The sequence below is a fragment of the Ailuropoda melanoleuca genome, unplaced genomic scaffold (genome assembly GCF_002007445.2).
Source record: "Ailuropoda melanoleuca isolate Jingjing unplaced genomic scaffold, ASM200744v2 unplaced-scaffold11384, whole genome shotgun sequence".
NCBI classification, from domain to species: domain Eukaryota; kingdom Metazoa; phylum Chordata; class Mammalia; order Carnivora; family Ursidae; genus Ailuropoda; species Ailuropoda melanoleuca.
The window spans coordinates 6,701,488-6,716,724 of NW_023179820.1; the positions used below are offsets into that span (position 1 = coordinate 6,701,488).

General features: G+C 37.6%; 1 protein-coding gene across 1 annotated transcript in view; it reads right to left on the reverse strand.

Annotated features, from left to right (window-relative positions):
* The window catches only part of LYPLA1 (lysophospholipase 1), a 32,906-nt gene extending 19,943 nt beyond the window's left edge, over positions 1–12,963 (reverse strand). Inside the window, exons 1-2 of the mRNA XM_011237620.3 lie at positions 12,868–12,963; positions 580–645 (exon numbers count right to left, since the gene is read on the reverse strand). The gene's annotated coding sequence lies outside the window, so the exon portion shown is untranslated. The remainder of the gene's footprint in view (positions 1–579; positions 646–12,867) is intronic.
* Positions 12,964–15,237: the final 2,274 nt, after the last annotated feature.

The following is a 15,237-nucleotide window of genomic DNA, read 5'->3' on the forward strand; positions in this document are numbered from 1 at the left end:
AGAAAACTCTAAATAAATATGGGAAATAGAAGTTTTGCCTAAGTGTCCAGTACACCCAGTTCAGGTCTGTGATGAAAAATCTGCTAGATAACCTGATTACAGCTAGGTATAAAAAGAAAGAACTTTATAGTTTCTGACATCAACAAACACTTTCAGAATTTGAAACCAAATCAATCAGATTTCAAAATCTGTGTTCTTTCCACATTTAGGAGTGTTTTCAACATAGTAAATAAAGATCTCTCACAAACCTGACAAGTAAATAAATCCCCTTCAGAGATACTGCAGATATACCATATCCTTAGATCTCAGATGTTTGTATATCTACAGGAATTTTTCTAGCTGTGAGTTCAATTGACCTCCAAGAAAGCATTAAATTTCCCAACAAAAAAGAAAAAAAAATTCTGTATAGCCAAGTTATCAGTTTAGATTTAAAGAAAAACTTACTAATCTTTATTTTTAAACTAAATATTTAAAATGATAAAAACTAATTATATTCAAATGCTTTTCTAGGAAAGTAAAGCTATCACAATTATTCCTCTCCAGATTCCGAATCACAAATGTAAAGATTAAAATACTTACGCATGTGGGCAGATGTATTTGATATATGAACTTCTGATACCTGCAAAGGCTTCTGCCCATCCATGCCTGGTAGAGAAATTATTTGAATGATGCCATCAGATACCATTTTAAATCCCAATAAATTAGTAACAGAATAGCAACTTTAAAAAACTTGTTAACTCCTTATAAAATCTTAAAAGTGTGGGCCATCAATGCTATTAAAACACGTACACTACCAACCCAGAAAAAACCCAAAGGCTACTACTCAAGCTCTACCTACAAATAAAGATGGTATCTCCTGAGTTCTGAAGAGCAGTGGGTTTTCTTTCACATATTTCCACAGGGCTTTACAATTTACAAAATATAGATATGTTTATCTCTTTATAATCTCACAATTGTGCCTACTAACAAAGTAGGCAAGACAAACAATACAATTCACATTATATAATTATTATTATATAATATGAAATATATTATATAATATGAAATATACTATGAAATATATAATATTATGTAGTAATTATATGAGGATTCACATTATATAATATAATAATATAATTATCATATAATAATAAAAATCACCTCAGGAGTAAATCAGTTATCTTAAACACTACATGCTAATAAATAAATAAACAAACAAACTCTACACGCTTACTGCACTACTAAACATAATTTTATTTAACATTCTTTACTTGTGTGTATTACGTACATATACGTGTTCGAAATGGAATACCAGAAAAACTGAAAATCATCATAATCCTTCAAGCCAGAAATAAGCAGTTAATCTTCTGATGTATTTCCTTCCAATTTTTTCATGTATATCATTTAAGAAACAGATTTTACAAAAATAGCATACTATACATACATAGTTTCCTGCTTGTTTGCACCTGACATTATAACTAGTAGTTTTTACATGTTGCTTCTTTTTTTTTATTTTTTTAATTTTGGGGGGGAGGGGCAGAGAGAAAGGGGGGAAAGAAAGAATCTTAAGTAGGCTACACTCCCAGCACAGAGTCAATGAGGAGCTCAATCCCACGACCCTGAGATCATGACCTGAGCAGAAATCTAGTCGGCTGCTTAGCTGACTGAGCCACCTAGAATCCCCTACATGTTACTTCTATTAAAGGATAAAGTAAAAGTAATTTAAAGGGTGCCTGGCTGGCTCAGTCCATACAGGATGGGACCTCTACGTCATGAGTTCAAGCCCCGTGCTGGGTATGGAGGCTACTTAAATTTTAAAAATAATTAAAAATTTAAAAAACCTTAAAATTTAAAAAGAAATTAAAATTAAATAAATAATGTGGTGCCTGGCTGGCTCAGTCAGTTAAGCATCAGACTCTTGGTGTGGGCTCAGGTCATGCTCTCATGGGCTGTGGTGTCAAGCCCTGTGGCGGGCTCCATGCTCAGCAGGGAGTCTGCTTGAAGATTCTCTCCCTCTGCCCCTTTCCGGACTCTCACACACGCACGTACACTCTCTCTCTAAAATAAACAAATCTTTTTTAGAAATTAAATAAACAAATGTTAAATGCTTTTCTATTAACTATTTCTCTATTTTAATCCACCTTCCCCCAAAGTGTTAAAGACATACAGGAAAACTAATAACAAAGAAGTAATTTTAACACTTATGTATCACTAAATATGAGTCAGGCACTATCCTAGAGTTGTATATGTGCTTTGCATGCATACATGTGCTTATATGTGAGTTCATGTGTGTCTTATGTGTGTATATAGATACATGAGATATACATATAAGACTTCATTATGAAAACTACAAAAATTAAGAAATTAAAGAAAGATCTATAAAAATGTACATCCCATGTTCACGGACCAAAAGACTTAATATTCTCCTTTTTAAACATTTATTTACTTATTTTAGAGAAAAAGAGCGTATGTAAGTGGTGGGAGGGGCAGAGGGAGAGACTCTTCAAGCAGATTCCCTGCTGAGTGTGTAGCCTGACAAGGGGTTCATTCCATGACTCTGAGATCATGACCTGAGGGGAAATCAAAAGTTGGATGCTCAACCGACTGAGCCACCCAGGTGCCCAAGACTTAATATTCTTAAGGTGGCAGTACTCCCAAACTGGTATACACAGTCAATGCAATGTCTATCAGAATCACAGCTGGCTTTGCAGAAATTGACAAGCCAACTCTAAAATTCGGTTGGACATGTATGTAAGAGACCCAGAAGTCAAAACAATCTTAACAAAGAGTAAGGTTGGAGGACTCACACTTCCTAATTTCAAAAGCTACTACAAAGCAATGATAATAAAGACAGAGTGGTACTGAAATAAGGAAAGACCTACAAATCAACAGATTTGAAACTACAGAAATAAACCCTCCATTTATGGTTAATTTATTTCTGAAAAGGGTGCCCCCCCAAAAAAAATCAATGGGGAAGGAATAATCTTTTCAACAAAAGTAGTGGGAATTCAACAGGATGAAGTTGGACTTCATCTCACACCATACACAAAAATTAACTCAAAATGTACCAAAGACTTAAATGTAAGAGATAAAACTATAAAACTCCTAGAATATATGAAAATCTTGTGATGTTGCATCTGGCCACAGTTCAAAAGCACAAACAACAAAGAAAAAATTTAATCATCAAAATTAAAAACAACTATGCTTCATTCAGAGGGCACTATGAAAAAAGTGAAAAGACAAACTACAGAATGGAAAATTATTTGCAAACCATATTCAATAAGGGTCTAGTATCTATAACATATAAAGAACTCTTAACACGCACAAACAAAAAGACAACCTAAAAATAAATAAACAGACATTTCTCCAACCTAAAAATAAATAGACCTGAACAGACATTTCTCCAAAGATACACAAATGGCCAACAAGGACAGGAAAAGATGCGCAACATTATTAGTCATTACATAAATGCAAATAAAACCACAAGGACAGCTATAATCAAAAAGACAATAACAAGTGTTAATGAGGATGGGGAGAAACCAGAGTTTTCATATACTGCTAGTAACATGGAGTTACCAGCAATTTCACTCAAAGGAATATGATAAACAATAAAAAGGAATGAAGTACTAATATATATTACAACATGGATGAACTTTAAAAACATCATGTTAAGTAAAGAAAGACAATTGCAAAAGGCCATATATCACATGATTCTATTTATATGAAATGTCCAGGATAGGTGAATCTATAGAGATAGAAAGTAGATTAGTGGTTACCTAGGGTTGTGAGTAAGGGAAGATTTGGGGGTAATAAAGAATACAGGGTTTCCTTTTGGAGTGATAAAAATGGTTGCATAGCTTTGTGAATATATTAAAGACTGAACTGCAGAATTCAAATAGGTGAATTGTGTGGTAATCAAATTATATCCCAATCAAACTATTGCCAAAAGAATTAAAAAGGAATAAATGACCTTAGTCCAGTCACACGGAAACATTAAACCCAAGCTGTCTGTACGGAGGTAAGGCTCCACATTTTAAAAGTATAAAGAATATGAGAGGCTATGGTGTGGCTCAGTCGTTAAGCGTCTGCCTTTGTTTCACAATGAAAACGCAAATTACTGGAAAGGATCTTAGACCAGGAACGAAACACATAATTGGGAAAGCTGGAATGGATTCTTTGGACTGGATGATAGTGTTGGACAATGCTGATGTCCTACTTTGGAGTGTTGTATGCTGGTAACGTACAGTATCCTCATGCATGGGAAACACTGGAGTATTTAGAGATGATGGAAGATCATGCTTCAGGTTGATCTCAAAGAATTAAAAAAAAAAGACTTTGATCACTAGATAATGAGTATATACATACACATACGGAAACAGAGAAAAAGCGTGAGTGCATGCACAAATGCACAATGTGGTAAAAGATTAACAATTGGTACCAATGATATGGAGTGATTTCTTAGATATAACACCAAAAGCACAAGCGACCAAAGGAAAAAAAAAGATAAACTGGAATTCATCAGTATTAAAAACTGTTGTGCTTTGGGGCACCTGGGTGGCTCAGATGGTTAAGTGTCTGCCTTTGGCTCAGGTCATGATCTCAGGGTCTTGGGATCAAGCCCACGTCAGGCTCCCTGCTCGGCGGGGAGTCTGCTTCTCCTTCTCTCCCTTCCACTCGTGCTCTCTCTCTCTCTCCCTCTCTCAAAGAATAAATAAAATCTTAAAAAAAAAATAAAAAAATTAAAATGGGCAAAGGTATTGAATAGATATGTCTCTAAATAAATCAAATAAGCACATGAAAAGATGATCAACGTCATTAGGAAATGCAATTAAAAGCCAAAATGAGATTAACACCTCACACCCAATAGGATGGCTATAATCAAAAAGAAAGATAATAACAAATACTGGTGAGAATGTGGAGAAATCAGAACCCTCATACACTGTTGGTAGAAATGTAAAATGGTAAGGCCACAGGGGACAATAGTCTGGGAGTTCCTCAAAGGGTTAAACAGTTACCACTGATTCAGCCATTATTAAGCAAACTGAAAGCCTATGTTTATGTAAAATCTTACAAGTGGATGTTCAAAGTAGCACTACTCCTAATAGCCAAAAAGTGGAAACAATTCAAATGTTCAACTGATGAATTAAAGAAACATGGTATACCCATAAGATCAATACATGGATATCCTTCTTCCACAGAATATTATTTGGCAAATAAAAGGAATAAAGTACTGGTATACATTACAACATGAATGAACCTGAAAAACATGCTTTGTGAAAGAATTTAGACACAAAAGGTCATATATCGTCTGATTCCACTTATATGAAATATCCAGAACAGGCAAATCCACAGAAACTGAAAGATTAGTGGTTGCCAGTGAAGGGAATGAGGAGTATCTGCTAACGGGTACGCCATTTCCTTTCAGGATGTTGAAAATATTCTGGAATTAACATAGTAGTGATGGTTCCACAACTTTGTAAATATACTAAAAGCTATGGAATTGTATACTTTAAAAGGATGACTTCTGGGGCGCCTGGGTGGCTCAGTCGTTAAGCGTCTGCCTTTGGGTCAGGTCATGATCCCGGTGTTCTGGGATCCAGCCCCCCATCAGGCTCCCAGCTCAGCAGGAAGCCTGCTTCTCCCTCTCCCACTCCCCCTGCTTGTGTTCCCTCTCGCTGCCTCTCTAATAAATAAATAAAATCTTTTTAAAAAAGGGGCGGTGACTTTTATGGATGTGAATTATATATCAATAAATAACAATAACTAAGTTTTTAAAAAGCGGCAGGCCAGAATTGAACTGTGGCCTACTGTTTGCCAGCTACTCTTCTACACAAGAAATACTAAGAACTCTTATATGAGAAAAAGGAATAGGAATATTGAATTCTAGTCCCAACTATGCCTTTACCTAGAAGGGTGACCTCAGACAGTTCAGTGTAGTGGCTTTTAAAAGTATCATCGCTGGGCCAGTAGTATTATCTAGGAACTTCTTAGAAATGCAAATTCCTGGGCCCCATCTCAGACCCACTGAATCAGAAACTCTGGTGCTGGGGACCAACAATCAAGCCTTTCAGGTGACTTTTATACGTACTACAGTATGAGAATCGATGTCCTTCCAGTCCTCAGTTTTCCCATCCATAATCTGCGCTGGTTGTACCAGACGATTTCAAAGATCCCCACAGATTATAAAAATCTTTGACTATAACTGAATTATACAAAAGTATGGCCAACTTGTCCTTTTGATAATTGTCAAAGTCAGTGGAAATCTCAAGATTTAAGAAGTCTACATAAAGCTTCAGTTAAATGGAATCTAACGTTCAGAAACCTAGATCAATGAGAATATATGTCACTTAATTATTAGAAACAGAAAAAGAAAACAAAACATACACACACAAAGGTTTTATGGGTTCAAAAAAGTGAATTTCAAGGCATATCCCAAGAAATACTACAAATCCGCTCTATTTTACTTTTCAATTGTGCTTTTAGAAAAGACTACAAAGTAACTAAAGTATTTCCATTATGTTCACTACTCCAAAGTAATATGGTGTGAACTAAAAACTCAAAAGACTCCACAAGAAACACAACTCATCACCATCCACGCTCCAGTAGCCCTGTAATGGAATCTCCCCTACCCGTCCTAATGAGCATTACCAACTACCTGGTAAAATAACCCAAGATGGCAGATTCTTTTTTTTTTTTTTAAGATTTTATTTATTTGTGAGAGAGATTGAGAGAACGAGTGGGAGGAGGGGCAGAGGGAGAGGCAGGCTCCCTGCTGAGCAAGGAACCTGATGGAAGACTCGACCCCAGGACCCTGGAAATGACCTGAGCTGAAGGCAGATGCTTAACAGACTGAGCCACGCAGGCACCCAAGATTGGTCAGATTCTTAAATGAACAGAACTAGAGTTGATATAAAGTCAGAGCTGGGGTGGTCCATTTTTGGGTGATAAGGAAAGTGTGTCAGCAGAGAAAACTGTGCAAATATACAGAAAGAAGCAAAAGTGAGAGATCATAAGGGTACAAAAGACAGAGAGAATAGCTTTGGTGTAGCTGACTGGATAGTCCCCACAAAATTCATGTCCACCTGGAACCTCAGAATGTGACCTTATTTGGAAAGAGGCTCTTTGCAGATATAACCTGTTAAGGATCAAGATGAGATTTGCTAGGATTAAGATGGGCCCTAAATGTACTAACTGGTGTCCTTATTAGAAATGATGGAAAAAAAAAAAAGTAAAGAAAAGAAATGAGAGAACACAGATAAACAGCAAAAAGGTCATGTGAAGAGGGAGGTAGATATTGGAAATATATTGCCACAAGCAAAGGAATGCCAGGAACCATCAAACCTGGAAGAGGCAAAGGATTCTCCCCTAGAGCCTTTGGAGGGAGTGCATATCGTCTTTCTGACACCTTGATTTTGGACTGCTAACCTATTTAACTGTGAGAATAAATTTCTGTTGCTTGAAGCCATCTAGTTTATGGTTTTTTACTATGGCAGCCCTTGGAAACTAATACACTTGGTGACTAGTTCCCATTATGTGTCTTCCCCATTAATTCCTCATTCATTCATTCATTTACTCAACAGATACTTAGCTGTTCTATATACTCAGTACTGTCCAAGCCCTGGGGATGCAGTATTAAGTTAAATAGAAAATACCTGTGTTCTCAGGTGAATTTTATAGCATGTGAGTTATATATCAAGGAAATTAAAAAAAAAAAGTCTTTGCCTTCATGGAGTTTATATACAAGACAGCTATGCTTATATCCTTCCGTAAATACCCCTTTTTGCTTAAACTAGTTGAACAGTTTCCTAGTCCTTGTAACTAAATGATCCTCAGATCACATTCTATAATTCTCTTAGTTTCTGATTATAGAAGGACTTGCAAATGAATGGTCATAAAATATACCCATGTTGCCAATTCAATATTATTTTCAATTATCTCCTTATTTGATCTCTCAGTAAGGCTTAATCTACTTAACCAGTTTCTGTCTTTGAAACTTTTGGGGTTTTTTATTTTTGTCTTTTTTTTTTCTTTTGAAACTTTCTTTTCTAAGCTTTACAATCTCCACAACCTAGAAAAATCTCACATAGATTGGTAACACAGATCAGTAATTCCTGGAATATATGAAGGGAAGGGTAAGTTTACATGAAGAGGGACAAGCTTTTCATCTGACCTTTTCTCCTTCCTGCTCCCCTTAACTGGCACTAAGCTTACAGGTGTCACATTCAGCTGGGAGGGGTGTGGGGTGGACGAGTTGTTCTCATTTTGAAGCAAAGCTGTGGGCTGGGGCACCTAGAGAGGTGGAGGGCAATGCCAAAGTGGACTACTGGCCAGAATTGCCACAACAGAAGCCAGGTTTCTCAGAGAATTAAAAATATGGAAAGGGGAAGGCTAGAATAAACCCAGTGGTGCTAGCTGGAACAGGAGGAATCAGTATACACCGCCAAATTTTAATATATGTAAATACCAAAATTGATATAGATGTGTGTCCACACATGTATGTTATGTAGCTACACTCCTAGCTCTGTCCACTGAAAGGATCTAGAAGTAATGATTCTAGCAATAAGCACATAAAGCACTCAGATCTTGGTTCCTAAATATTCTCTACTAAAAGGAACACAGACTCTTGAAAAAAAAATGGCTAAGTCCCAGGACTGAAGCAGGAAAAATATAAGTTGATCCTGGAAAAGATCTTGCTGGACCAGAAAGCAAGAAAGTGCTTAAGGAATGATGGGGCATGTCCCAAAGACATAAGAGCAGCTTGAAGGGGCTTCTGACAGTCAAGTATAGGATGATGTGACCATCAAAAATATGACAGATTTAACAATTTATAACCCTCAGAGTAAAAGCGCAATCCAAGAGTCTGTCCTGACACTTTAAAATGAATAAATGAATGCATACATAATAAATAAGAAAGAAGGGAGAGCTGCCAATGGGTAAATCTAGAATGAAGGATTTTTTCTAAAAGATCATTACCTGGAACTATCACAATAGATACAGGCAAAAATCATTAATAGACGCTAAATCCACAGATAAAAATTTGGTGAAAAACATATTTTCATAATATCAAAGCATCTCCCACAAAATATTTTTAAGTAAATACACTTATTAATTTTACTGTGGAGAAACACAGTGAACACCATCTTAACCAGGTGAAAAAATGTAACATCACCAGTAAAGGAACAAAAATCAACATAGTATGCACCTGATAACAATCCTCTGAGATGAACAAAGCAGTATCTCTGTGATATTACTGTCAAAAAGGCTTAAGTCAGAAGGAGACATCACATAAACCCAAACTGAGGGACAATCTACAAATTGGAATGTATTCTCAAAAAGTCTCAAGGTCATGAAAGACAAGGAAAGACTGCTCTAGACTGAAGGAGACTAAGGACACATGATAACTAAATGCAACTGTGTGATCCTGGATTGGATCCTGGGCCCCTAAAGGACACAACTGGGTCAAACCAAGGAAATGTGATACAACCACAAAATACACTAAAATTTTATGGAGTAATGAGGCAATACTTCTACAATACGCCCAAATATTTCAGAAATGTTAACAACCGGGTAATCTGAAAGGATATGAGGAGATCGAAATACGATTTCTGCAATATTCATGTAAATTTGAAGTTAATTTTTTTTAAAAGTTAAAAATTTTAAAACACAGTAATAATGATGGAATATAATTCACTACATAAATCTATAGTCTGTATTAAATGGGGCGGGGCAACCTAATAAAGAGTGACAGACTTAGAAAATCACATCATATTAACAACTGAGTCAAGCAAGAATCATCAATGGATGCTGAAAATATCGGGTGAAAGTTTAACATACAATTTGCAAAGTCTCAAAGTATCTCCCTACAACTTGCTTTTAACTACAAACGGAGAATAACTGCGGTAGGAAAACCTGTAAATTACCACCTTAATCAAGTGATCCAAACCTGTAAATTACCACCTTAATCAAGTGATCCAAGTTAGCATCAATAATGGGACAAAGGCTATCATCTGTCTCCTGACATGATGCACTGAACAGGACATACTGCCTGTATGGTATTTGTACCAAAAATGCATAAACTAATCTAATGGATCTAATCATGAGGAAACAGCAAACAAACCTAAACTTAGGGACTAGCCTGATCTCTGCAAAATGTCAATGTCACAAAAGACAAAGAGCTGAGGAATTATTCCCGATTAAGAGACTAAAGAGATATAACAGCTAAATGAAACGTGTGACTGGGAAATGGACTGCAAGGAGAGGGGATTACTAGAGGACATTACCGGGACAATGTGCAAAGTTTGAATATGTAGTATATTAGATGATAATATCAATAAGGGCTAAAGTTCCTGAATGTGGTTAACTATTCTGTGGTTACATAAGAGACCTCCCTTGTTCTTAGGAAATACGCGCTGAAATATGGAAATAAAGAATCAAGGTAACTGCAACCTACTCTCACAGGGTTCAGGAAACATAGCAACACATTCAATAAATAAAGAGATTAGTGGATCTGGGTAAAAGGTATTGAGGAATCTCTATTCTTGCAACTCTTCCATAAACTTGAAAGTATTTCAAAATAAAATATTTTTTAAATGCTATAAAAAACAAGTATCTCTGGGTTTTAGGATTTCAATTCACTCTCATTCTCATATTTACAGTTTGAATTTTTTTACAATACAGATATAACATTTTCATAATCATAACAAAAGCCAGTTTTACTTTAGAAGGAAAACTGTGATCTTATACCATACAGAATAGTTTAAAATATATTTACTTGAATACTAGTTTCATAGTTTATTACACATGTTACTAGGAACACTTTGGTTGTCATGCTTCTTTACAACAAAACTTTTCAGAGCTTTAAACATCCTAGTGCATATGCTGTAAGTTTTTTCAAGAGGAGAATATGTCATATATTTCCTAGACACTAGGACATAATATGAGGGGAACCACTGAAAAAAATAGGTTTTTAAGGAAAAAAAAATCACAATAAACATACATGTAGTAAAATGAGTACCAACCTCAGAAACATTAAAGATTTTAGGAAAATTCCATATTACAATTGACAAAATACAGAATTATACAGGTCTCTCAATCTTTTTTGGCCACCACTTTTTTCATGAGGAATCTAAAAGACACAGACCTTGAGACCTAAATTACCATACAGTATACCTTCGCTGGCTCTACAAAAAGAACCTTAACCAAAAAAAGGGGGAAATCTGCCCATTTTAATAGCAACAAACTGAATCACTTAATCCCCATCATCCTCCAAGTTAACCTGACAAATATAAACATTAAATTGCCACTTGTTGGATCGATTGGTTCTGAATTTCATCATGTATTCATGGAACCAATTTAGAGTCAGCTTTTCTTTTCTTTTTTTTCCTTTTTCCTTTTTTTTTTTTAGAGAGGGGGAGAGATATAAAGAGAAAGATGGGTGGGAAGCAGAGGGAGAGGGAGAGAGAGAATCTTAAGCAGACTCCATGCTCAGTGTGGAGCCCAACACAGGGGTCCATCTCACCAGCTGAGATCATGACCTGAGCTGAAAGCAAGATTCAGACACTTAACCAACTGAGCCACCCAGGAACCCCGAATCAGCTATTCTTTAGTACTATCTCACAAAGTATTTTTAGAATTGGAGACCTTTAATTTTTTATATAAACTTAAATTCTTAGTAAAGATGCCATGGATGCTCTTGGTATTTTTAATCTCACATTGTTCATTTCCTTCATCATGTTCACTCTTTAATTTCAGTCAATGGAATCTGGCTAAATTGGGGTCCACAAAGAACCTTCCTACACTGAAGCTTGCTTCTCTTCTACTGATTATTCAGGCCTGGATCTCCTTGATTGGAAACTTACAGGGTAGCAAGTTCCTCCCTAACTCTCAGCATCAAGAAGAGTTTGGTTGTAAAAGAGAGCTTTCTAAGCCTCTCTTTAGGTAAATAAGCAGTAAAATAGGTCTGTCATTTTCACAGTACTACCTGCTTGCCAGAGTCCTGCAACCTGTTCCCTAACTCCATACAAGGTATGTGTCATCTACTTCTACTTAGTAGACATTAAAGAATATTAGGAATCACTTTTAACAATCTAGGTGTTGGGCTAGATCTTCTGTAAAGAAGATCTTATAGTTTGTTGGCTACTTTATCAAAATTTATTTATCTGCAGTCTTCCTCCAGTTCTGTAATTTTGTAACAACACTTTACCCAAGTTTCAATAGATAATCACTGCTTGTTACTGCTACATACCCAATGTGGGGCTTGAACTCACAACCCTGAGATCAAGAGCTGCACGCTCTAGCGACTGAACCAGCTGCGTCCCCTGATAATCATGGCTTTAAATTAAAAACAAAATGACTCAATAGAGAAAAAGCCTAAAGGAAAGATAAATCATATATCTAAAGTTAGCACAACAAAATTTGTTTGATCAGACTCCAAATAAATCTCTGAGTGGCCTCCCCTGACTTCAACTGATTTTTTCTTTTAAGGGAACGTCTAAACAATCAAAACGCTTTATATGTCACATTGCTATTACTTCCTATCAAAATCAACTACTTCTCAACCTGCCCTGAAATTTTAACTCCTGTAGAGAGCTCTCAATTGCACACTGTCTCTACAAACATTCCACCCATCTCTGGCATTTAATACCCACAGCAACTCAAGGAGGAGTTTGCAATTTTAATATGTTCCAGAAACATGAGTTAAAAAATGAGAAATTTAAGATGATGAGAGAAAAATTCTGGAAGCTTTCAAAAATGAAAAGGTATTTTATTCCTGGACTATAAGTAGGACTACCAATATTCTTTAATCATTCCTAAGGTTCTTAAAAAAACCTTTCATGGTACAGAGTTGCATAACCCCATTTCATTACTGTTACTAATAAGGGTACCTACCCTGTATCTCCCAATCCATGAAGGAAAATCACCTAAAAAAGAATAGGAAAAATTAATAAGAAATGCCTAAATAAACTCACACAGAATTGTTACACACTGAAGCTGTGGTTAAGGTGGATTCCAGAATTACAGAACACTGCCCTCAGCAAGTTAAATAATCTCTATAGACCTCTTAAATGACAAAAATCCTTAACTTCTCTCCTTGAGTTCCTAAGATAATTAATGAGAAGTTTCAGCACCTAGAGGTCCCAGTTAGACATTCTTAAGTGCAAACGATCAACCACATTCTAGGAAAAAAAGTTTGTCTCTTCCGAATCAAACCACGGAAGTCGCGACAAATGCTGTAGAATTTTTCCATTGCAAAAAGGAACGGGTGTAGGGGGGTTAAAAATAAGTTTGAGATCCTCATACACAAGTTTCTTAAAAAAACAGCACCTCTGATTTTGAGACACTAAATCTTCCAACTTCTTTAATTTAGAACAAGAGTGCAAGGTAAGAAAATCATTCTCTCATCCACAAATGAGACAGAAACATGCTATAAAGCCACCTCGTGTTAGGGCGCCTCTCCACTAATGCCAGCGCCTCCAAGCTGGGACCGGGCTGGGGGTGGGGGTGGGAGAGGTCCGGGGGTTCCGCGGGCCGCACTAGCTCCGCAATGCGGAACACTTGGATTCGGGGGCTGCTTGTCGGGGTTGGGTGGGGGGGGGGGNGCCGCGGGCCCAAGGGCGTGCGAGCGGCGAGTCCCGGCCCGCCCCTCCGGGCGCGCGCTCAGGCGCGTGCGCGCCAATTAGGCGCCGCGCCGCCCTGCGCTGGCTCCGCGCGCCCGCGGTCCGGGGGTCCTGTCTCTATCCCTCGGCGTGTCACAATGCCTGGCTTCTCCTTCTGGCCAATTGGCTGCCACCGAGAGGCGACCGGAGCTGACCTTCTGGTGCCCCACGGCCCGCGCGTAGCCACCCCAGGGAAGGTTCTCAGGCCTAGGCCGGCAGCGTGGTCCCTGGAGCCTGGCTTTATCTTCCGCTCTTGGGGCCCCGTAGTGAAAAGAATTATCTCCAAAGCCAGTCGTATCCAGCCCCAGATACTCCTTTGTTTCCTAAAGCCGGGGTGTACTCGTTTGTAAGGGTCAGGAAGAAAGGCCGGTCGAGCTTTTGCCTTATTTCTATTCGGGGCTATACCAGTGTGTAGTTTGGCGGTAGATTTCCCTCCTCCTTTAAACCTCAGCAGGAAAGGAAAACAGTTGCATCGAGGACCCACAAATTATGACTGAGGGATATTGACACTGTACTGATTTAAGCACGAGACTGGACGGCCCCTTTTCTGCACTGGGTGTGAGTGGGGTGGTGGCGCTCAAAGCACATCAAACATTTGGTAGGATCTGGGAGGGGTTAAGAGACTGAAACACTTAAAGGCAGAATGCCCTGACCTTCAGAAGTTCACAATTCAGTGGAGAAACTTAAAAGGACGTATACAATCGTTAGGGAGTAGTCTAAGATAGGGAAGGAAGTTGGTGAACAAAAGGCTTTAAAAAACCCACTCCACTTTAATTCACATGATAAACAGAATGCTGAAGGATTGGGGAATCTTATTCTTACTGTTTTTTATGACTCTTATCGTGGTTTTGAGTGCTGAGAATTCAGAAATGTCAAATTGATGCTCGTTTATTGAAAATGATAATGTGACTTTTCACGTTGAAGTACATGTGTTTATGTCAGGCTTTTAAGTATTTGGTTGTGATATAAATAGAGAAAAACTATCTGTGGCTCTTACTGTGAACATGTTCCCTAGTATGTGAATTTTTCTGTGATGTAATATGTAGAGTTCCAGGGGCCACCTATCGGTTCTAACAATTAACTTCCAATAGTGGGGAGTAGGATCGCTCAGTTTGATGTATTTCAGTCATCCGCCCCTCTTTCCCTATTCTGCAAGGTTCTCCCAAGTCCTACATTGTCTTAGGAACTTTGTGTTCTAGTTAATTGATCTCTCTCTTCTTCAGGTAAGGGAATGAAATAAATATAATTGAAAAAAGACAAAATTATCATTATTTTCAGATGACTGTGATGTAGAAAATGGTTGGGGTTTGTAGGCAATGGGCAAGACAGAATCTTGAGACAGATTTGGTGCAAAAAGGTAGTTTTATTAAAGCACCGGGACAGAACTGTAGGCAGAAAGAGCTGCACTGGGGTCATGAAGAGTATATACTTTAAAGTTGGAAGTGGTTTAGGAATAGCGTTAAGTCTCTAAGGAGTTTTGGAAGCAAGGGTTCCAGGACCTTGAGAAGGCTGGCTATTGTTAGGAAAAGGTCATTTATTACTGTCTATTAAAACCCTAGTCATGAGACCCTTCAGATGTGTATCAGCGGGTCATATGCTTAGG